At 42.6% G+C, this 23,550-nt stretch overlaps 1 protein-coding gene and 1 non-coding gene across 6 annotated transcripts in view; one reads left to right on the forward strand and one right to left on the reverse strand.

The window, feature by feature from the left end:
* LOC113912502 overlaps positions 1–8,274 on the reverse strand; it is a 44,049-nt gene extending 35,775 nt beyond the window's left edge. The window contains exons 1-2 of the transcript XR_004819578.1: positions 8,124–8,274; positions 7,403–7,539 (exon numbers count right to left, since the gene is read on the reverse strand). This is a non-coding gene — a transcript (uncharacterized LOC113912502). The remainder of the gene's footprint in view (positions 1–7,402; positions 7,540–8,123) is intronic.
* Positions 8,275–8,828: 554 nt separating this feature from the next.
* Positions 8,829–23,550, forward strand: part of CCDC92 (coiled-coil domain containing 92) — a 30,687-nt gene continuing 15,965 nt past the window's right edge. For 2 of the 5 annotated variants that reach the window (XM_027575688.2, XM_027575691.2), the window contains exon 1: positions 8,829–8,980. The gene's annotated coding sequence lies outside the window, so the exon portion shown is untranslated. Of the gene's footprint in view, positions 8,981–9,448; positions 9,605–23,550 lie in introns of those variants that run through there. The other 3 variants (XM_027575685.2, XM_027575687.2, XM_027575690.1) reach the window with 3 other exon arrangements.

The raw sequence follows: 23,550 nt of genomic DNA on the forward strand, positions 1-23,550 counted from the left end.
AAAAGACAATTACATTACCCAAAGTTAGGATCATGGAATCTTAAGTAACCCCACATAAAAGGCATCAACAGTCCAGTCTAAACAGACAGATTTTCCCTAATCCTAAACAACTTATAACTGTATAATTATACTCCAAAAAAAATTTACCACATAGAAACACTGATTTTAATAATGGACTTGTGCACAGTGCTCAGTCATTCATATAACAAAGCATGTCTTTGCAGCAGCATAAAAGCCTCCTCAAAAAGAACTATACATCTGTCCTATAAGCCTTTTACACTCAGCATGTCCAAAACCCAATCTGTCATCTCCTCACCAAAGCCAACTACATTCCCAACTACAGGAAATGGGTCCACTAGGCCCTCAGCTGCCTGAGCCAGAAACCTGGTGATCAGCCACCCTCCTCCCTCTCATGAAGTCCTGTCTACTTTATCTCTTCAATACCTCCTGAATTTAGCCCCCTACCTACACTGTCTCAGCTCTAAATAGGGCCACTGTCATCTTCTCTGATAAAAGCCTCCAGTCTTGCCTCCCTCTAATCCACTATCCACTACAATGTAATCTTTCTAAAATGTAAAATGGGTTGCTATTACCCAGCTTAAAGTTCTTCAAAGGGTCCCATTAACTTTCAGTGTAATTTCCAAATTTATTCATGTGGTTTTTAAACTTTGAACAATGTTAGCTCCTACTTACCTCTCTTGGTTCGTCTCTCACCGCTGCCCACTTCAATTCTAGTTCCAGCCAAATAAACATCTTCAAACTCCCCAGGTCTTGTTTGCTACTATGCCTTGACTACCACCCTCTCCTCCCCACACTCCTTTTATCTCCAGGCTTTTACACTAACCGTTCCCTTTGTTTACCATCGGGGCTCACCTCAAACATCATTTTCTCTAGGAAGCATTCCTTGACTTCCACCCCTATACTCAAATTTGGATTATGTGCGATGTCTTTCCATGTGCTCCCAGAGCCCTTACATGTCCTGTAATGTAGCTCTTCTATCACATTTACTTGGATTTGTCGACCAAAGCATATGTTACTCCACGTCCACACCACCTACTGCAGGCCCACAATAACACTTAGAAAGGAAATGAATCCATTTGCCTTGATGATACCTCGCCTACACCTCATGCTCCCAGGTACCCTGAGCTCCACTCAGCTGACCCACAGGCAGGCTCCGCACGATAACCATACTCTTGATGCTTCTGCCTGTGGTCCATCGGGCTAAGCCCTCCTCATCCTGAAAGACTCCGTAAAATGCAACTTGTTCCATGACCAAATCTGTGTGTTCGAAACATAGCGAGTTAATAAGAAAAGAAATCCCATGGCCCATGTTTAAGTTTCTGCATTTATTCTAGATAGAAAATTAGAAATGAGAACTATTTTTATTGTGCATATTGCTAGAAGCAATTTTCCTCCAAATACTGAAAGCAGCAAAAATCACCCAAATTTATTCCAAATGCATCACTCAAAAATGTTTAGATATTAGTTTTTAGAGTACATTTTAGAGTATGCCTTAACATATGATACGGCTTACCTATTTCTAAAAGTGCACATACCTATTAACCGTACAGCTAACATATGTCCCATATATACTGTTAAAAGTAAATATTCCATTATAAGTGTAACACACATTTTAGAAAATATAAAAAAGTAAAAAAATTTAAATCACCATACCCTATCACCCAAAGTCCATAATTTTTTTTTCATCTAATTTCTTCTAGACACTTTTCCATCATAGGTTTTTGTGGAGGGTTACTGGGATTTTTGATTAAGTTTGAATCATGTCACATATGCAATTTTGTATTCTGATTTTCTCCCACTTAACACTGTCATAAGCATTTTAATACATTTTCTCCATAAACATTTTAATGGCTATATATTGTCCAGTGGACATACCATAATTTAATCATTCTGCAAATACACCCTAAAAAATAATTCTAGATTATACATCTTTTGTTCTCTCTGTATTTAAAAATATGCCTTTGACCAGTTCCTAGATGGCTGCTACATGAAGGAATATGAATACTTTTCAAGGCTCTTGATACATATGGCCAATGTAACGTAATAGTGTGACATTTTCCCCACATCCTCCTAAGTACTAGATAACTGTAACTTTTTAGTCTAAATGCAGGCCTTTATTAAATTGATAAGGGAGAAAATGTAACATTTTAAATACAAAAGTAAATACTCATTGTAAAAAAAAAGAAACAAAGCAAAAACATGTGAAATAAAAAATCAGTCTCTCCTGTTTTTCCCTCAATAGTCACAAAAATCTAGACCTTTTTCTATTTTTATTCAGAACACACACATGCATGTTTTGGGTTTTTACCTTACAAAAAAAGTGGAATTAAACTTGTTTTGACTTAACAATATATTCCAGGCATCCATCCAAGCTATGTCAATGCATACAAACCTACCTCTTTTTTTTAAAAGCTACAATAACATTCCATAGTACACAGATACCAAAATTTATTTGTGGTTATCTTCCATTTTTTATTATAAATGATGCTACAACAGACTTTGCTCATACTAACTTGTGTTCTCTTGTGGGAATATTACAGATTCCTTGAGGAGTATCTGCTAGATCAAAGCATGTTTTTTAAAAATTTTTATAGGCTCTGCCAAATTGTTATTTGAAACAGTAGATCCAATTTTGTGTTCCCAACAATGTATTAGGTGCCTTTTTCTCCACACCCTTCACTATCTTAATTTTTGCATGATAGCCCCCACTGAAAAAATCTAGTTGTTTTAATTTTCATTTCCCTAATCAGAAGTGACATTGAATCCCTCCTCACTGCTTTGACTCTCACATCTTTCTGAGAACTACTCCTATTCTCCATTTCTTAATTGTGTCAATTCTGTTATTCTTTACCTCTTTATACACGTTACAAACTTTTTTCCCAATCTATCATCTTGTAATGTCTTTTGTCACAAAGAAATGTCAACTTTGACAATGATCAAATTTATCACTCCTTTCCTTATGATTTTGGGTCTTGGTCTTTCCTAAATGGTCTACAAAAAAAAATCATATTTGCCAACGTAATATATCCTCCAACACATTTCCCTTTATTTTCTTCTAATACCTTTACAGTTGTTTTTGTTTTTGAGTTAGTTCTTTGAGCCAAATAAAATTCATTTTGAATTTGGGGAAGTAAAATCTTTCCTCCCAAATAGTCATTTATCCCTACACAGTATACTGAACAATTCTCAACTGTATCAAAATACCAACTTTATTCAACCCTAAATTCCTATACATAAATGGGTCTGTTACTGGATTCTACTTTGTTCCATGTAGCAATCTGTCTATCCTTGTGTTCACCATTTATATTAGTACAGCATTACAGTATGTCTTAATATCTGGTATTATCCTCTACCACTACTTTTCCATTGGAAAAATTTCTTGGCCATTCTAGCACATTTCCTCCTCCAGATGAATTTTAGAAGCAATTAACCAAGTGCCCAAAAATAATTCTCACTGGGATTTTATGTGAACTACATTAAAATTACAGTTTAATTTGTAGAATATTTCAATGTTTACAATGATGCTTTCCCCTCTAATAACATGTAATATCTGTCCATTTATTTAGGTTAGCTTTCAAATTGTTCAGGTAAAGGTTTTTCTTCATAAAGCTTTTCTGCATTTGTTTCATTTTTAAACATCTTCGAATTCTGTTGCTCTTGGGAATCAAATCTAAATTTTCTGGAGGAGTAATTACAAACTATTTGATTATTAGCTACAGTACACATCTTTCCACATGTTTAACAAATTATACTTCTATCCAGTGAACTGTCTGTCCACATCCTGTAACTTGTGTGGACTTTTCTTATTTTCCTCACTGATCTGAGTTCCTTACATGTTGAAGATATTAAGCCTTCACTTACGTTTGTCACAAATATTTTCCTACTTTGTGGTTTGGCTTCTAATCTTAGGGTTTTGTTTTTCCTCTCTTCTTAAAGAAATTTTAAATTTTTCTGTAGTCTAATACACTGATTTTTAAACTAATAACAGATCCGAGTACCCCAGAAGTGCCAGGACCTAGACCTCTTTCCCACACAACACCTGCACAGCAGGTATTACTTTCCTCACTTAGAAGATTCTAGTTCAGATCTATCTGATTGCAAAGTCTTTGCCCACCTCAACACACAAAACCCTCTCTTCCAGATGTTTAATATCTACTTCCACATTTTCTTTATGATTTAGGGGGCATTCATGCTGATTTATCATTTACTATATTCCCATACATATTTTTGGGGTGATTAGGCTCCAGAGACCTGTACAGATATTTTAAAGCCAGCATGACACTGTTTTGAATGGGGTTCTATAACACGTTTAGTATCAGACAGGATTTGTCCCATCTCATTTCTCATAATTCTGTCCAGTTCATCCCAAAATGGATAGCTCTATAATGTTTAAACATCATATCCAGGAACACGGCCTGTTTTCTCATTTAAGACATTCTTTCTTATCTTTCAGGATAGTTTATGGTGTCCTCCATGCAGAATGCACTTGTCTCGATAAAGCTGTACTTAACAAGTTTTATGTTTTTTTGCATTGTGATCAGAGCCTGTTTTTTGGTTGGTTTTTTCTTTTCCATTTTAGTTTCTGCCAGGTTATTTTTGATGTTCAGAAAGCTATGAATTTTATATATGCATTGTGTACCCAGTCACTTCCTCAATTTTTCTTTGTATAATAGTTTTTGTTGTTGTTGTTATTCTCATTTTTGTAGCCAATAGCATCTACATATACTTCCCTTCGTCTCATTTTGGATCCTTACCTCACTCTTATTTCATATTATTACTGCTTTAATAAAACTTACAAAAACCATGTTAAATAACTCCCCAGTTTTTAATTTGACTCTGATAACTTTCTGTTAAGTATAGTGTGGATAATTAGCTTAATATTTCTGTAGGCACAAAGAAGTGCCTACTTTTTAAAAATAAGAAACAAGGATTTTTTTCTAATCAAATATCTATTTTGTCCGTAGTTTAGGTGGCAGTTTGAATTCAACGTGAACTCCAAGGGAAAGATCACCTCTCTTCCAGACAGACTTCTGAAATGGCCTACCTAGTCTCCCCCACTTCCACTCCCCCCACACCACACCCCCACATTCTGCATGCAGCAGCTGGAGTGGCTTTTTAAAATGCAAATATGATTATGTCATTCCCCTGCTTCAAACCCAACCCTTGCAATGGTTTCCCATTTCACTCAGAATAAAATAAGACATCCTTAACCTGCCCTACAAGACCCTACATGATCTGGCCCCCTGCCTAGCCACACTTCCCTCTCACCCACCAGAATCTATCCACAAGTCATTCTTTCAGTTCCTGGAATGGGCAAAGCTCTCTCCCCCTTTAGGGCCTTCCCACATGCCATTCCCCTGCCTGGAAAATTATCCCCCATCACTCTACGCTAACGCCTACTCACCCTTCAGATCTCAGCTCAAATCTTATTTTTGCACCAAAAAAAAAAAAAAAAGTCTTTCCCAGGCCACCTTTTCACAATCTAAAATTTGCTCCCCTTTTTATACTCTCTCATAACTGGTACTACTTAACTTTCCTAACAGATGCCGTTTGTGATTATATGTGCTGATGCAGGATTGATTGTTTCATTTGGGGTTCCCTCCACCCCCATAGATTATAACCTCTAAGAGAAGAGGGACAAATTGATTATGCTGGCCACACCACAAGCATTCATATATATTTGAATGAAATAAAAATACCTAAAAAACCCTTAATTGTATCTCTGACGTCTTAAAACAATACCCATCATATCATTCAATCAATATTTAAACTGTTAAAACTCTTTTTGATACTGCCTACAAATTCAGTAAGAATACACTTTACCCCAAGGACATAACAGCTAACCTGAATCTGACGCTGCCACAGGAAAATACATATATAAATTATATCACTAGGAAATGTTTAAATATGAGAGTTTTGTTTTATGTAGCATTCATTTTGCTGATACTTTATTCACAATCAACTTATAGGTCTTATTTTTTAAAGCACTAGGAAAAATGTGCTTTGTCAAATACTCTTTTAAGTCTAATGTATTAACAGTACTTGATAAAAATTATAGCAAAATCACAAACTAAAAAGCCTTCAAAGTTGGTGATCTCTATTATTCTGTAACAGACACACCTGGTCAAAAAAGTATGAATTACATTGCAAATAAAAAGTCCTTTTGGATCACAAAAGCTAGTAAGATCAACATTTATATACTACTTTACATTCTGCAAAAACACTTTCATATATGTCATATCGCTGAACTCTGTGGAGTAGACAGAGCAGGTATTATCCGCATTTATGGGAAAGAAAACTGAGGCTTAGAGTGATTGTCCTCCTCAAGGTCAAAGAACTGGAAAGTACTAGCATCATAATTACATTGGGGGAGGGGTAGAGGTCCCACATGTAAATTTCCTAACCAAAGAGAACTTCCATCCTAAAGGCCTGTGTCTGTAATTAGTGTAGATTTATGCTCCCTTCACTGAAATTTCATTTCACCAGAGAACCACCACCGAAAGAGCTGCTTTAAATATAAAGTTAAAATTTAAATTGCCACCAATCTGGGAAATAAACTATGGTATACCCCAACTATGGAACATGATGCAGCAGTTCTTCAAAATGAGTTAAAGCATTACATGCTGAAACTGAAAAGTAAGAGTACACTAGTACTTGTTAAAACAAAGATAATAAAAGTACACACACGGGGAAAACATTTTAAAAGATCTAGAAAAATACACATGGAACATATAATAGTTATCATCTCTGGAGACAGGGGTTGGTAGAGAAAGACTTCAGCCATGTCTGCGATGTTTTAATTCTTACAAAGAAAATATATTACTTTACCTATTTAAAACTAATTTTTAAAAATTTAAATTAACCTGCGGTTTGAACAAAAAGGTCATTTTTCTGCTCTAAAAGCTGTGCATCTATAAAGGATGTCGGGGCCTCTCTAAAAGACAAGACAAAATATATAAACAAAAAACGGTTCAATCCTGTTAAAACAATAAACCATCTAAGTGTCACAAAACGTTCCTCTAAATAAGCAGTAACTTAAATTATTTTTTAATACCTCGTCTCCTTTGTTGCAGTAAGACAACCAGTAAACAAACTAGCCCCTGGAAGAGTACAGAGCAGGCTCCTCCTAGAGAGATTTAGTCGTTAGAGTTCGGCAAGGAAGGTTTCACAAAGGAGCCGAGTTTTGAGGGAAATGAGAGGTGACTTGGCAGAGAGATGCGGGAAGATTAATCCAGATGGGAAAATGTCTGGGAGGTGGATAAACTGAGTTAATCGGAAGCGGGGGACAGTAAGCAAACCGAAGTCAAGTCCTGAAAGAGGAGAGGATTCCTCTGGATGTGGGAGCTGAGAGGGAGCTCGGCTGCGCGGCCATCCAGTTTACCTGGGTGAGAATCCGGCCCTTGCTGTGGTCAAACAATGGAGGCGTCCAGCGGCAGCGGCGTTCTGCGCTGGGTGCGCGAAAGGTTCCTCATCACCTGAGAAGGATGCTCGGCGGGCTCTGCTGGGACGCAGGGCGCTCTAAAAAACACAACATCACACCATGCAGCCGGGCTTCTCCGCGGCACAGCCCGGCTCCCTGCTCCCACGGCGCGGCCATTACCGCCTCTCCGGGGACCCGCCTGGAAAAGCTCCAAGGCGCGGCTTCACGGGCTTCTGAAGCGGTTTCGCTCCCCCTTCCCTCGGCTCCAACAACAATGGAGCCCGGCTCGGGAGTCCGGCTCCCGCGGGGCCTCCGCCCGGCCTCGCCCCTGCCGCTGCCCATCCCTCGCCGCGCACCCGGCAGCCATCTGTGACCCCCGCGCCCCGCTCCCGGCGCTGCGGGCCCACGCCGGCCGGCCGAGGCCCGAAGCCAGGCTGCCCTCCGTGGGGCCTTGCCCGGTGGCCGCCGGGCAGCCCGGCTGCTGGGGGCCGCTCTGACCTTTCCCACCGACGCCCAGGGGCCGGCCCCGGCTCGAGGCCCATCCTGAGTGATGGGCTGTTTTTCTTTTCTTTAACCCACTCATCCTCCTTCCAACCCCGAGCCCGCTCCCCTTTCGCCCCCGCCCCCGCCTCGTTCCCGAAAAGAAATAGAGAGACTGCAGCCCGGCCGCCCGACAACTCACTCCAAGTGAGGGGTTGAAGCGCCCCAGGCCGCGGGCTCCGCGCACCCACCCTCCCTCTCCTCAAGGGACACCTCACAGGTGCGCCTCCCAGCCGCGCGCGCGCGCTCCGCACACCCAGACGCCTCCGGGGGACAGCGCGCGTGCGCACGCACGGGGCCGACGAGCCCCGGGGGAGCGGGGGCCGCACGCATGCGCGCCGTCAGGCCCTCGCCCCGGCACCCCCCCCCCACCGCTCCCGCCCCCGTCGGCCGCCCGCGCGCGCCCTCCCCCCAATCCCAGGCTGGTCCCAGGTACCCGCCCCCCTCGCCAACCCCCAGCCCTGCGCGCGCGCTCCCGCGCGCCCTCTTGCTCCTCCTTCCCCGCCCCACCCGGGCCCGCGTTACCCTGGGCAACCGCAGTGCGGCCGCACCTGAGCTCTGCGCCTGCGTCCCACCGGCCAGACCCCCCCCCCTTCCCCTTGGTCAGGTCCCGTGCCCCGCCACAGCTGGGCGGGGGGGGCATCGCCCCCTCAGCGAAGCGAGTATCGAGCGGCCTCCCCCGCCCTGCCCCGCAGACAGACCCGCCGCCGCCGCGCCGGCGCCTCAGCCGTCCGCCCTGTCCCCGCGGCCTGGCCTCGCCGCCCCGGCCCCCGCTCCCAGCGTGCACCGCGGCGAGCGCTCGGGTGGGAGCCGGCGAGATGCGTTCGGCGGGCGGCGCCCACTGACCTCCCTCGGCCGCCCGGCCGGGGCAGGGCCGGAGCCGGGAGCCAGCCCCGCCCGCCGCCCCGCCCATGGGCCGCCAGCCCCCGCAGCCGCCCGCCCGGAGGACCGCGCCGAGGGGGGGAGCCGCCTGAAGGACCGCGACGGCCGCGCCCGCAGGTGAGGCGGGGCCCGAGGTGTGACCGAGTCCAGCCCCGCTCACCTGGCCGTACCCCAGGGGAGGCTCTGCGGGCGCCGTGGGGGGCGGGGGCACCTGTCGGGACCCGAATTTATTTAGGTTGTTTTAAAAGCCCTTGCTGCAGGGGGAGGGGGTCCTCGCGTCTCACCCCCAGGGCTCGGCGGTGGGGAAGGGTGTCCCCTTGCGGAAACAACGGGGCGGGGGGGCACGAAAAGATGGAAAGGAGGGCAAAAGTGAGGCGCAGCGACCCCACGCCGGCTGCCTGCCCGGTTTTCCAGCCGGTTATGGGGAGGGGGATGCCGTTGCCAGGGCTCCAGTCCAGGTTGCGGACCGTCTGCACCGCGCACCCAAGCCAATCCGATGGGGCAGGAGCGGCCAGCTCAGGGGCTGCTCCGACCAGCCCCGGGGTGAGATGGTAGGGTGAGGGATCCGCATTGCAGGTGCACCTGGAGCGCCCGAGGGCCTGGCCCTGCTTTGTCTGGGATGCTGTGGGGGAGGCGGCCGTCTGAATCCACATCGCCTTTTTAAATGCGTTTTACCATCCTCTGGACGTTAGAGACCCTCCCTGATAACTTGCCTTGTCTCCTGTCTTGATAACCCTTTACGTAAGTACTCTACCCTACAGCCCTTTTCTGAAGCTTTGATGTAGGCTTTAGATGACCCTAAATAACGATTTGCTTGTAATTCATGAAATTGAGCATAATGCAAATATGCAGTAGAGCTCTAGGCTTGACTACAGAGCTGCGGTCTACTACAGTGAGTTACTCCAGTTTATCTAACTTACGTTTTCGTGCTGACCTGTATTGTTTAAATTCAAGCTTTGATATTTAGCAGTATGATCTATTCCAATAATTGAAAATGAGGTCACCTAAGAGGAAATATAGCCGTGCTCCGAAATTTAGGTTGCGGTAATAGGTCTTATTACAAAATACAAGCTCCAAGGCTGTAGCGCTTTAATACATTACGCATTTTCAGAAACCTACCTGTAGGAGTGTTAAAGCTGGAATTGCTGGGTCTTTTTAAATAAGATTTTTAAGTTTGAGATTTATATAAAGCACTGTTGTTTTATTAAATGATTTTTTTTGCACTGTCAATTTGCCTGCATTTTCTTCCCATTGAATTGTAAGGAAAAAGATACTAACATTTAAAGTGACTTTTATCTCCAAAGATGTTTTAAATGTATGCATTTCTTTTGACTAAATGTTTATCTTATGTGAAATATTTTTGGGAAAAGGTTTTAAGGCTTGTGATATATATGTGTTCACATATACACGTGTATATATGTGTATGTATTTACATATACACACTACTGAAAAACCTTAAAATAGTTTTTATTGTTTCTCTGCATCATATAATTACTCAGTAAATTTAGGTTACGTTATTTAAAATCCAAAATACAAAACAATTACTTGTGTGTATCAGATTTTTACTGTGGTACATGTAAGTACATCAATCTAACAGGTTTCTCGGAAAATATTCTCTTTTTTTTAAGTGAATCCTTTTGCAATGGAAGATCACTTAGGTTCTTAACTCTTTCATCTGTGATTCACTGGATAAATTCATTTTAATGTCATCACTTAATTGGCAGAGAGCATTTGCAACAATACTGACGTTAACATTGATGCTTTTAAGAAATACTTATAAATCATTTTCTCAAAGAAATCATTTTCTCATATTTCTAACAAGAAAAGACGTGGGGATTTTTCTTCAGTCTTGAACAAAGTCAGCCATAAAAAGTTCCTGATCCATAGTGGGCACACATGTTTATTAACTAAGATTAATTATATCTACTGGATTGGATATCCTTAAAGGTCAGCGACTAGGTTCCTCTCTGTGCTTCCCATGGTTGACTCAGATTGACATTCCAGGCTAGTTAAGTGGGTGCTATAGCTTAATGACACTAATTTTCATTTCTCCAGCTTTGATGTTTAAACCTGCAGAAAGGTTTGGGCAGAGAAGTGAATGTGTTCTAATTGTCTTCAGATATTTAAGGTTTGTCATGTAGCAAAGGGAATGTATGTATTTAGGGTAATTCCCAAGTACAGAAGAGGCCAAGTAGTATTTATAGGAAGACAGATTTCACTTTGACATAAAAGCAAAAGTTTCTTACGATTAGAACCTCCAGCAGTGGAAAGAAGGGGCTGCTCCTTCCCCCACAGTTTCCAGATAAGCCCATTCCCCAACAGGGCAGGAATCTACCAGGAGAAATCACACTGGGTGTGTGAGAGACCTTCTGAGATGGGGTGTCTAGGGATTTCAGTGGCAGTGGATTGAAGGGCTTTGGGGCTTTTTTTTTTTTTAAATGCTGGCTTCATAGCTACAGCTGTGGGCATAAGGACTCACCAAAATGTGCCTGAACCCTTGGAAGATATTTGTACCAGGGTGGAGGCCAGCCTGGTAACAGGGGTGGTTTTAATCCTACTTTGCTCTTGTATGGGGTTTTACAGGTAATAAAGCACTCTCAGAATCAAAAGACTTTTAAAAGACTCTCTTTAATTATACGTGATTTGTATTTCTCTCTTTGGCTTTTATTTTCTACAATGAACAATTAAGAGGAAAATTACCCATTTCTATGAAGGCAAGCAGAAGAGTTTTGTTTGGTTTTTTTAAGCTCTTTTTAAAAATGGGATGATGTCAGTCATTGTTTTCAGAGTCAGCAGGTTGTGAAGGTGAATAGATTTTCATCTTATCTGAAATTATTTTTTTAGAAGATACTGATTAAGGGCTGATTCTTGTGCTTGCGCTGCATTTTAGTTTCTGTTTATTTCATTACTCAAACATGACTCAAATTTCACAGCAAAAAAAAAAAATCCAGTCATATCCACCTACAGTAAGTTGCATTGGACATTCTTCCAGTTTGTGTTGTTTTTAAATATATGTTGGCAGCTGAAGGTAAAACACAGCTGAGAGAAATACAATTACAATGTGCTGAAAAGATTGAGTGAATTGGAGCTTTGTGTCTGAAGTAGAAGAAGATTTGTCCTATTTGTGCTAAGCCAATCCTGGGAATGATAATTTATCAACAATAGTGCTGATGATCTGTCCATAATAAGAAAGATTAGGAGGCTATTGACTGTACATCACAATACATGTTTTAAATGCGTTTGTGGTGTTAGGACTCTGTCTGTGGCCAAGGAGCAGGGCAGAGCTTCTTGTGAATACCGGAGTACCCAAACGAACGTCCTCTGCACAAGGATTTAAGTGGAGCATAATGGTAACGGGCCAATTGAGTTAAAACAGCATCTGATCCCTCCAACTGTGGAAGAAGTTAGAGGGAAAACCATCCTGAATTAATGTATATGTGTGCTTAATCTTTCAAAAACCCTTTTAGTTCCTCTCCTGTTCTTTATTTAAAAAAAAAAATCTTATTTATTTGACAGAGAGAGACACAGTGAGAGAAGGAACACAAGCAGGGGGAGTGGGAGAGGGAGAAGCAGGCTTCCCACTGAGCAGGGAGCCCGATGCGGGGCTCGATCCCAGAGACCCTGGGATCATGACCTGAGCCAAAGGCAGACGCTTAACGACTGAGCCACCCAGGTGCGCCCCCTCTCTTCTGTTCTTTAGCAGATGAGTTTGTCTCATGCTTTTTGTGCCGGTTTATCCACAAGCTGAATTTGGGTATGATCGTTTAAATAAGACAAAGACCCAAACTTTAAACACGGAATACATCATTTATTTATACTTTATGCATGAAGGGAAAAGAGAAGAATATCAGGTTCTTCTGGCCAGCCAAAAAAATAAAGCCTTACGAGTACTTAGTACTTTAAAAAAAAAAAAAATCGGAGCGGCTACTTTAAATATTATGACCAAGTCAACAAATTATCAAGTAAGGTACCCAGTTAGAAAGCAGCCTTTTTAGAGGTCAAAGGTTGCCTTTTAGAGCTCCTCACCAGAATCTCTGAGGCTGTCACACAGCTGTCTAAAAACCTCTTTGTTAACTAGAGAATAGGAGTTTGTGTATTTTATGCAGGTTGCACACTGGAGAGCAGAGTAAGTTATACATCTTTGTGATTATCCCCAGTTTACCATTTTATCAGAAATAACTTTATGAAGCAAGGAATGTCTGCTTCTCTGTAGCTATAAAGGAAGAGGGAATGTGTTTTCTCCTTTTATCAAGATTCTTTCTACTAGCCAAATTCTCAACACTGGGCAGTGGAATTCCTTTGGTTAGCACCAAACAAAAGAGCAAGCCTGAAATCTTAAAGCTGACAGTAAAGGAGAGAAAAAAAAACAGAAGAGCACTTTTAATAAATGGAATTTGCGGCATATAGTACTCTGCGGCTACAGTTTCTCTCTTTGTTGCCTCCTTGGTGACACTCAAGATGTGAAATTTAGACCTGCATAAGATCCACTACTTTTGCTGATCAGTTTTCCTTCCCAACTTATTTCTAAATGCACCCTATGCCCGTTTTATTTACTATAGGTAAGGGGGTTTATGAGGCATCCTTTTAAGCCCAATTTCTTATATAAAATTGCTTAAGCATTGCTGCTACATACAAATTATAATTCTCTGTATTATTACAATTCTGTTTTTCTTGGAAGTTGCACATTTCACCTAGCAGTGCATGGCATTATACTCTGAAAGGGCTATTTGTTATGTTGGAGAGGATTCGTAAAAATACTCGTTCTCCAAGTTACAGTTCCATCACTGTGTAGCAGAATAATCCAGGACTGCCATATTTTTCTGTTGCCTTCTTACCTAGCATTCTCAGGATGAACAAGTGTAGGTGGTTAGGTTCATGTCATACCCCGAACCGTGAAGAAGACTCTCTTAATCCTCCACTGTTAAACCTGTCAACCCAAGTGAAAGGCACTGGTGTTATTTCTCTTCCAGTGGCTTGTGGCATGTGGGAGCAGATCCAGTTTTGTTTTGTTTTAAGATTTATTCATTTGAGAGAGAGTACGAGCATGAGTAGGGGAAAGGGCAGGGAAGAGAATCTTCAAGCAGACTCTCCACTGAGCGTGGAGCTCAACTCAGGGCTCGATCCCACGACCCATGAGATCATGACCTGAACCAAAACCAAGAGCTGGAGGCTTAAGCAACTAAGCCACCCAGGTGCCCCCAGATTCAGTTTTTAGAAATATTTCTTTTGCACATTGGTAAGAAAGATGGAGAAAGGTTGGTTGGTTGTTCACTTTTATGTTCCCATAGACAAATATATAACAGGGGTTATTAGGTAGGGTCTATTCAAGGAGGGATCAGTCTTTGTCTTCAGCAATGAATCATCTTTATGTTTTGGTTCAGTCCTGGTGTCCAGACCAGAAAGTTTAGCCAGTGAAGTACTTGCTCACTGACCTGCCCTATTGCACTGCCCCAGGGGAGAGGGGAACACAGTCTTGTTTGATAGGGAGAAATGATATGTAATCCTCCTCAGCCCCTGTGATGGGTTTCAAGTGAAGAATTCATTCCCATCAAGAAAGTGGTCAAGTCAGTTTTTGACAGAGGTTTATCAGTATAGTGAAGCTATGGTATTAGGACCTGGTTCGGAGATGAGCAAAGCCAAACCTTCTTGTTGAGGGCAAAGGCTGGTGGTTTGTTTGTTTGTTTGTTTTGTTTTTTGGTTTTTTTTTTTTTTAAGGAGGAGACAAAATAAAAGTCTAAGTTGGAACAAGTAAGCCAGAGGTGAGGCCTTTTTGGAGACAGGTCAGTTGAGTGCTCTCTGTTGGAGGTGTTCTCTGGTCTCATCCATGGTTGTAGGATGGAACGCGGAGCAATTTGGACTGATCATTGGCTCATTCTAGAACACTGCACTGAATTCTACCCGTCAGCAGGCTGTAGAGTAGAGTGCCTTTCAAAGGAAATTTGGGACACCACCAAGACCTTCATGTGCAGGTTATCATCCCATGTCGGAAGCTCAGACAGGAAGCAGATTACCCGTCGCTGGGCCTTGGAGGAACACTGATGGCAGTGAGAAGTTGTTAAAATGGCTGAGTCAGTGTCTTCCTACCAGAGCTGCCATGAGTTCCTGGCACATTAGGACCAGTAACCCCGCAGAACTGCAAGTCCCTATGGGAAAGTTGAAATGATACTCTGGACTGATGAACCCTGATGTGAACCCGGTCACCCAGGCTTCCTGCACCTGCACTTGAAGCACGTGGACACCCCTTATCAATACTTCCCACTGGAAGAACCCAGCTTCATCCAGACCACTAACGTTGTGCCACTGGAGCATAATCAGAAGTCTTGGGAACCTACTCAGTTTTTTAGGTGAAGGTCCCAGATTTTTGTTTGTTACAACTGTTGTGTTCATAACCCATAGGCAGGACATCTATCTAGCCACTTCAGTCCAATTTCTGTAAAATCCTGCTAGATTATTTCTCTCAATTTCATCTTGATAATTCACTACCTCTTCTGATTCTGGGTGATACAGTGAAGGCCTTGGTGAGTGTGTAGAGCATTAGAGCTCTATTTACAATCTGACCTGTGAATTGTGGTTTCCTGTTATAGATAGACACACTTAATGTGCCAAATCTGGACATAGACTATTTCAGAAGTCCTTTTGACCGTCATTATGACAGCCTTTGTATGTGGGTAGCTTCTACATCTGTTGAAATTGCTAAGACGTTCACATTAAAACCATTTTCCTCATTTGAATAAAGCTAATTTGAATATGTGTTTACAAATGCCACCCCCCTAAAGAGATAGATAAGCTACTCTCTTTGTCTTTATGGTTCTTCTCTCCCACTCTCTCTACACCCACAATGTGAGCCTGACAAATAGGACAGCTCATATAATGCTGTTGAGCTACAGTGGAAAATTTGGAGCATACAATTCATGTCTAATTATCCCTAGCATCCTTTTCCATGTGTGTACCAGGCTGTGGAGCAAGAAGAGGAAACTAAGTCCTTTGGAGCTACCAAGGAGCTGTCTGGGGCATGGTCTGGTTGCAAGGACTCCCTGCCAGACTCCAGAGGCCCTTTACTGCAGGGGCCTGGTCTGGGACAGGGACAGCATAGGGAAGAGCTTCCAGAAGGAACTGGTCTGTCTGAAAATGATGAGTGCTGATAGATAGCAGTGACCACATTATTCACCAAAAGAAAAATAGTTGTAAAACAGCCCCCAATACAGGGTAACATGAGCACCATTAGAAATGAGTTCCTCGGGGCACCTGGGTTGGCTCAGTCATTAAGCGTCTGCCTTCAGCTCAGGTCATAATCCCAGGGTCCTGGGATCGAGCCCTGCATCAGGCTCCCTGCTCCGTGGGAAACCTGCTTCTCCTTCTCCCACACTCCCTGCTTGTGTTCCCTCTCTCACTGTCTTTCTCTGTCAAATAAATAAATAAAATCTTTAAAAAAAGAAAAAAGAAATGAGTTCCTCCCCAAATGAGGAGGACTCACTGTTTTTGCAACTGTCCATAGTCAGAATGAGAGTCAGAAAAAAAGAGTGAGAAAGACCAGCGGGATTACGTATTCCAGTGAGGACAATACATTTTGTCTTCTGGACGGACTGCAGAGGCAAAGATGGATAAAGATTCTCCTTTGCTGAGAACAGTTTGCATGAGAGACTAATTTTCTTGTCTGCAGCTGTTAATCTTTTCTCCCCAATCATACACAAATTTTTATTGATTTACTTTAATATACCTGATTCACACACAGTCATTCCAAACAGTTCATCTAAATAATATAGAGAGACTTAAAATTGTGGATTTTAAATGTTGTCAGATATATCAGATGTCCATAATAACATCAATTGATTTTACCATCTTTATTTGAGCTGTAAGAACAGTGCTCAAAATAGGGCACCTGGGTAGTTCAGTCAGTTGGGTGTCCAACTCTTGGTTTTGGCTCAGGTCATCATCTCAGGGTTGTGGGTCAGGCCCTGCGTCCAGCTCTGTGCTCAGTGGGGAATCTGCTTGAGATTCTCTCCCTCTGCCCACCCCCCTCCACCCTTCTGAAATAAATAAACCTTAAAAAAAAAATAGCAGATGACCACGGGGGTTGTGAGGAGATAAGGTATGGTTTTTCCCATTTGAATTTTAGTTTCTTTACATGTCTCTAGGTAAATATAGATTATTAACTAATTACCTCAGTGCTCTTCTAGTCCAAAAGGAATTAGGGATTTTAGAAAATATAGACAATTTACATTAAAGAATAACGCAATTGTTGACTAAGAATTTGTCAGAGAAATATGGTATTTTAAAACATTACTCAGCTAATGGAAGTGGAGTAATTTTTTTTAAGATTTTATTTATTTGAGGAAGAGAACATGAGAGAGAGCAGAGAGCACAAGTGGGGGCGGGGAGAGGGGCAGAGGGAGAAGCAGACTCCCCGCTAAGCAAGGAGCCCAATGTAGGACTCAATTCCAGGACCCTGGGATCATGATCTGAGCCAAAGGCAGAAGCTTAACCGACTGAACCACCCACGTGCCCCAGAAGTGGAGTACCTTTATAAGTTAGCATAATAGGTAATATTGTCTAAGATTTTTAAAAAATAAATTATACTAGTTTAAGTTGTAGTTATCAGTTGCACACTCACATTTAGATTTACCGACTCTTAAATGATCATGTGGATAACCATGAGCTTATCAGTAAGGCAAGTGTAAGGGATTTATGAAGTACAATTTAATTTAGCCTTTGTGGAAAAATCCTACTTTTCTGTATGAATTAGTATTTGTAGGGTTGTCTGTTCCTCCCCACTCTAGCGTGTTGGCTCTATGACAGCAGGATTTGTATCTGTTTTATTCATTGGTGTATTCCAATGTCCTTCCTGGTACCTGGCTCAGAGGTACTCAGAGAGAGGTGCTTGCTTTATTGAAAGAATGAAGTGTGATACTTTATATGCCCCCACCGAGAAAAATAGGAGCTTCTTTTCATACCCAAATTCACAAAACAGTGTGTGAGAGGATTTGCCTCAAGAGTACTAAGGGCACTTGAATAATTTAATTCTGTTATGCAGCCTTCCATGTTATATTGAAATACTTTCATTCTTGTTCTTAATATAGAGGCTTTTCAAAAGAGATAAATAGCTTTTCAATTTCAATTTGTACCTGTATCTTTACATTTTATTTCTAAACTGGGATTCTTATAACCCAATTGTTTTTACTTTGGAAGAGACCTTTTCCAAATAGAAAACCATTTTAAGATTTACCAGCTCAACACTAATTTCTTTAATTTCCCCAATACATTTGTGCAAATAACAAAGTTTAAATTATAGCTCTTTGTATAAACAGCATTTCCTGGTGATCATGGAGCCTGTTCTTTCATTTTTCCCAGCCTGGAAAGCTTTTCTTAAAATGCTAGTATACGTAAAATATTAGGAGTTTTGGCATTATTTTATAAATTTATTTGGAGTCCTTAAAATCCTTTTAGTGGTCTTCTTAAAAAGAATTCCTTTGCATTCAAAACATTAAAGCCTTTAAACATCAAAATTTCCTGGAGATTCATTAACTGTTCTAGATCAAAGGACTCCCATGGATAGTGTATATTGGGTCAACTTTGATATAACCATTTATCATCTCTTAAAATATCAGGTTTATAACTATAATACTGGAGTCCCTGTTTGGGGTTCCAGAAATCTCTCACATTCATCCTCTCCATTTCTCAGGTCACTTAACGCATTTGCAGGAAAAGACAACATTTTAGACTGTCAAATAAAGGGAGGAACATTATCATGGTCTTAAGCAAATTTAAGGTTACATGCAGCCCTTTTCTTGCAAACAAAAGAAAGGAAGTGCACATATTTCTGGCCAGTATGGTGAGGCGGGTAAAGCAGCACTTTCCTGCACCCCCTCCTCGCCAGGAGCTTCAGATGTGGGGGAGAAGCCCTTTCAAACAGAGGCCCTTTCCTCCAGGGTCAGCAGCTTGTTGCAGGGAGAACGCCGCACATGGCTGAAGTTTGTCCCTCTCGAGAGCTCCATCCACCCACAGTTTACTGGCAATCCAGGAAACCTAAGGAGAGTGGAGTAAACCTCAAGTCAGAAGAGAAAAAAGGCCTGCCTCCAATTAGATTGATGAGCCCAGGGCTTTTCAACCACAGTACTGCTATTTCAAGCTGCATCATTCTCTGTTGTGAGGGCTGTCCTGTGCATTGTAGGCCGTCTTGCAGCATGCCTGACCTCTACCCGCTAGATGCCAGACATGCCCCTTCCCTGATAGTGACAACCCCAAATATCCGCCCTGGGGGCACAAGTGCCTGACAAGAACCACTGCTCTCACTGGGTCACACTCCCAAATGGAGTTAATCAAGAGGATGGAATTCCCTGCGTTCTTCCTTTAATTCTGACTGCTTAACAGTTGTCTCAAATAATAACATTCACACGTGAATTTCATTTATTTTTTGAAATAAATATATATACATATTTTGCAATATATATGTGTATATATATGTATTTATGTGTATATATATATGTATGTCAGCCACAAGAACAATGGCTGTGTAGATTCTCTGACATAAAAGCTGCTTATGGATAGCAGGTTAGAGTCAGATTGCAGAAACAGGCCAGCTCTTCCCCAAGACCCAAACGGGCACCACTCCTCCTACTCTCTGCTGGGTTATACTTGCCTCAGCAAAGATGCACCCTCTTCTACTCCCCATTCTATTTAACCATTTGTGTGGCACTGGTGGTTGATTTGGATGGACACACACAAACTCCATCCGAATAAGGAATTTGTCATTGTCTAATTTATTTTAATCTTCTGTAGGAAGAGAGAAATCCCAGGCCCCTAACCAGGAAACCTTAAAGATTTCTATATCTTCACATAAGAAATGTCACTTTAAATTGTATTATTAAAATAATAAATTATCGGGTACCTGGGTGGCTCAGTCAGTTAAGCATCTGCATTTAGCTCAGGTCATGATCTCAGGGTCCTGGGATTGAGCCCTGCATCGGGCTCCCTCCTCAGTGGGGAGTCTGCTTCTCCCTCTCCGTCACCCTCTGCCCCTCTCCCCTGCTTGTGCTCACTCTCTCACTCTCTCTCAAATAAAATATTTTAAATAAAACAAGTTATCAGTAAGGCAACCAATTAGAAAAGCAAACTTTTAGAAATCAAAGGTTTTATTTTGAGTGAATTAGCAATAATCTCTAAAGTCCAGATGTCTTAAAATACTTGTTTGGTGGTGAAACAGAAGTATACATTTCCACACAGGAAAGCAGAGTATGACTGTAGTTCTTTAACAGAACTAGCTTCTTAACCCAGACACAAAGGAGTGTCTGCTTTTCTGCAGCTGTAGGAGGAAAGAAATATTTTCTCTTATTCAGAGATTTTTTATTTTTTTTTAATGAGCAGCATCCTCAAGAACAAGCACTGGACTTCTAGTTAGCATCAAGCAAAAAAAGAATAGACCCAAGAAGCTTAAAACTTAAAATATGGGGAAAGAAAAGGGCAAGAGAGGACTTTGAACAAATGGAACATGGGGCAAATGATTCTGCCTCTGCAGGGCATGCACTTTGAAGCATTCATGGGTTGTCGCCTTTATCTGGGCCAGGCAGCAGAGTCCACGGCTAAAGGCGTGGCCTTGAAGTCGCCCAGTTGGTGATGAAGCCCAGCCCTGCCACTTGCTAGCTGTGACTTCAAGGAAGTTATTGAACCTGTCGAAGCTTGTTTGTTAATGTGTAAAATGAGGATAATAGTGTCTACTCCTTAGAGTGAGTAAAAAGGGCATAGCTTGGTGCGAGGCATTGAAAGCACTCTTTGCGGTGGTTCTCTGTGACCCCATTTCCCGAGAGCAGGAGGATGTGCGGTCAGGGCTCTTGCCTTCCATAATCCTACCCCACTGCACTAAACATTCTTCAGTCCAGGTTTTGCCTCTGTTGGATAAAACCTGTTTTCCCCCCATTTTCTTTCTCTTCTTCCATCTCCATTTTTCTGAGTGTCTTTTAATAAGCAACTGAAATCCAACCCTGGCTTTTCTATCTAACCTGATTTTCTACCATTCCCCGGAATGTTCTTTCCATGTTCAACATGGCCTCACCGCTACTCTTAAGACTCCACGTTTACCTCACAAGAAACACCCTCTCTTGTGTGAACCCAGTCCCTCTTCAAAACAAAACCATCTCTGCCCCAGCAGTCCTTCCCCTCTCAGCACTCACCAGGTGCCCCCACGTGCCTGGCAGCGCAGACGGTCCTGGGAATGCTCAAATGACTGGGACCCTGCCTCCAGGGATTTATACAGCCTCGTGTGGGAGACAGGCAGGTAATCAGAAAGCACTTCAGGTACTGTGGCAGGCGAATCTTCATGCCCATTACCCCTCCCCTGGTCCCTGTACTTGGCATATACCTCATGAGGATTTCATTATACTTAGTTTTCTTTGTACTTGAGAGGCTGAGTCTCACAACCCCGGTAAATTGTAGGCATAAGACTGAGTACACAGTGGGCACCAAGGAGCATATGCTGGCTTGATATTTAACCTCTAGGCACACGTTTTAAACGGAGGATGGGTTACTCGGCCTATTCTAACAGGCCTTGTCAACTTCAAAAGATAAAAAACAAAACCAATGATGATGTTCAGCTGTTCACCATAACCTCTTGGTGATTCGAGTGATTCCCAGGCTTTCAGAACTCCTGTAACAGTGTATTTTTGAATTGGGAAATCTGACAGTAGAAATAAAGAATTGTCCTGTGAATGGAATAGAGTCAGCTTTACAAAGAATTTGCTGCATTGTCCACATTTTTCTCATGTCAGGGATTAGGAAAAGCTTCTTCGGAGCTTGGCATGTGTGTTTCCTCATTTCCGAGTCTCTGACTCCACTGAGAATTTCCTCCAACGTGAACTAAGCCCTTGATTTGCACGTGGCATAGTCACATCCTGGTGCATCAGCACCAAGGATTGATATGGTTGGCTCGTAACAGAAATAACTTTTCCACATGTAAATAAGCTGCCCCAACAAGATCCCGTATGTCACAAACTCAGAATATCTTGAACATGCCCACACTTTCCCTCCCACTGAAATTAAACTTTATTTCATTTTTATGTGGCCTGATAGTTTTTGGGTCTTTTTATTTGAGAGATTCCCCAAAGGCATGCATGAACTGGCTATCCTTCCCTCCTTTGCCTTACTCCCATGCCAGTTGGATAAATATTTCCACATCCTCTCACCTCACCAATACAAAATACATGACCTAACGGGAGGGTGTCGGACCAAAGATTGGCTGAGAGCAGCACTAATTCCCAGCTATAGGGAACCCTTTCCCAAAGGGCCAGCTCAGATTACTAGAGGGAGGCATCCATTATTCTAGGTGCTAAGTGATACAGCAGGGAACAGAGAGAAAGGCCCTTGTTCCCATGGAGTTTACATTCTGGTACTATAGGAAAGATAAATGACCAAATTGTAGGTAGTGATAAATGCTAGGGAGACAGAAAATGAGGTAGTGCGATGATGATGGCAGTTAGGATGAAACTAGTAAATCATTCTTGCAATGCAAAATGAGATCAGGCCTGTAACGGTGTCTGTGGGCACCCTGGAAACCTGTTTGGGTGATTCCCCTCATTGCAGTAATAATGGTAGCAAGCCCACAGTTCTAGGTGTGGTTCTAAATGCTTTACATCTCTGCTGCCTGGTATGGTAGCCCCCGGCCATGTGGGGCTATTTAAATTTGAATTAATTCAAATCAGAATAAATACAAGGGGGAAAATGTGCTTCTCAGACCTACTAGCTACATTTCAAGTGCTCAGTGTGGTTAGTGACCACTCTACTGGACAGCAGAGAGCAGACTGTTTGAATCGTCGCCCTAGGTTCTGTTGGTTAGCACCTCTTCAGAGGAGCTCATTTCATTTTCATAGTGACCCTGATAAAGTGGGTACTGCTGTCCCATTTCGCAGATAAGGAGAGTAAGGTACAGGGAGCTAGACATAACTTGTCCAGAGTTGCATAGTTAATACGAGACAGGGCTAGGATTCAAACGGTGGCCATGTGGGGGTTAAATCCTATCCTGCTGTGTCACTGGGGCCCATAGATGACTAGAGCTCGTCTATGCAGTCCACCTTCCATAGGACTGCAACCGATAGAGGAGGTTACGCCTTGGTAAAATCTTGTCACAGGATGCTTTAAGATTCAGTGAAAAGAAATTCTGAGCCAAGGGCTAGGTCTTTCCTCTCTAAAAATGTAGGCCTATATCAGCACAACTCCCTCCTTGGAAAGAAAAGAGGGAGATACAAAGCAGCAAAATAATACCAGCTTGATGTGTGACCTCCGTAGAGCAGATCATCTAAACTGCCTGTGCCTGTTTCCCAGTACGTACAGTTGGGAAGATAGTAAGGACCCACCCCACAGGGCTGTCATGAGGATTTGGTGAGGCACCGCATGGGTGGCGCTCAGCATAGTGCCCAGCACCTGCTGTGCCAGGTGGGCGGCAGTGGCTGTCACCACCAGCATGCCTGCCCCATTCTGTAACGGCCACAGGGATTGAAGCTCCATGGTGCATGCGAACAGCCAGGACGGACACCTCCCAGAGCTAACATGAGACCTTCTGGTTCCAAACACCACACACTGGAATTGGAGGAGAGCACCGGGAAGGACCCAAGCAGAGAAGATGTCCCCTTTGTTGTTTTTGTTGTTTGTTTTTGGTTTTTTGGATTTTTTTAAATATTTTATTTGACAGAGGGAACACAAGC

Source organism: Zalophus californianus, chromosome 14, assembly GCF_009762305.2.
Source record: "Zalophus californianus isolate mZalCal1 chromosome 14, mZalCal1.pri.v2, whole genome shotgun sequence".
Classification (NCBI taxonomy): Eukaryota; Metazoa; Chordata; class Mammalia; order Carnivora; family Otariidae; genus Zalophus; species Zalophus californianus.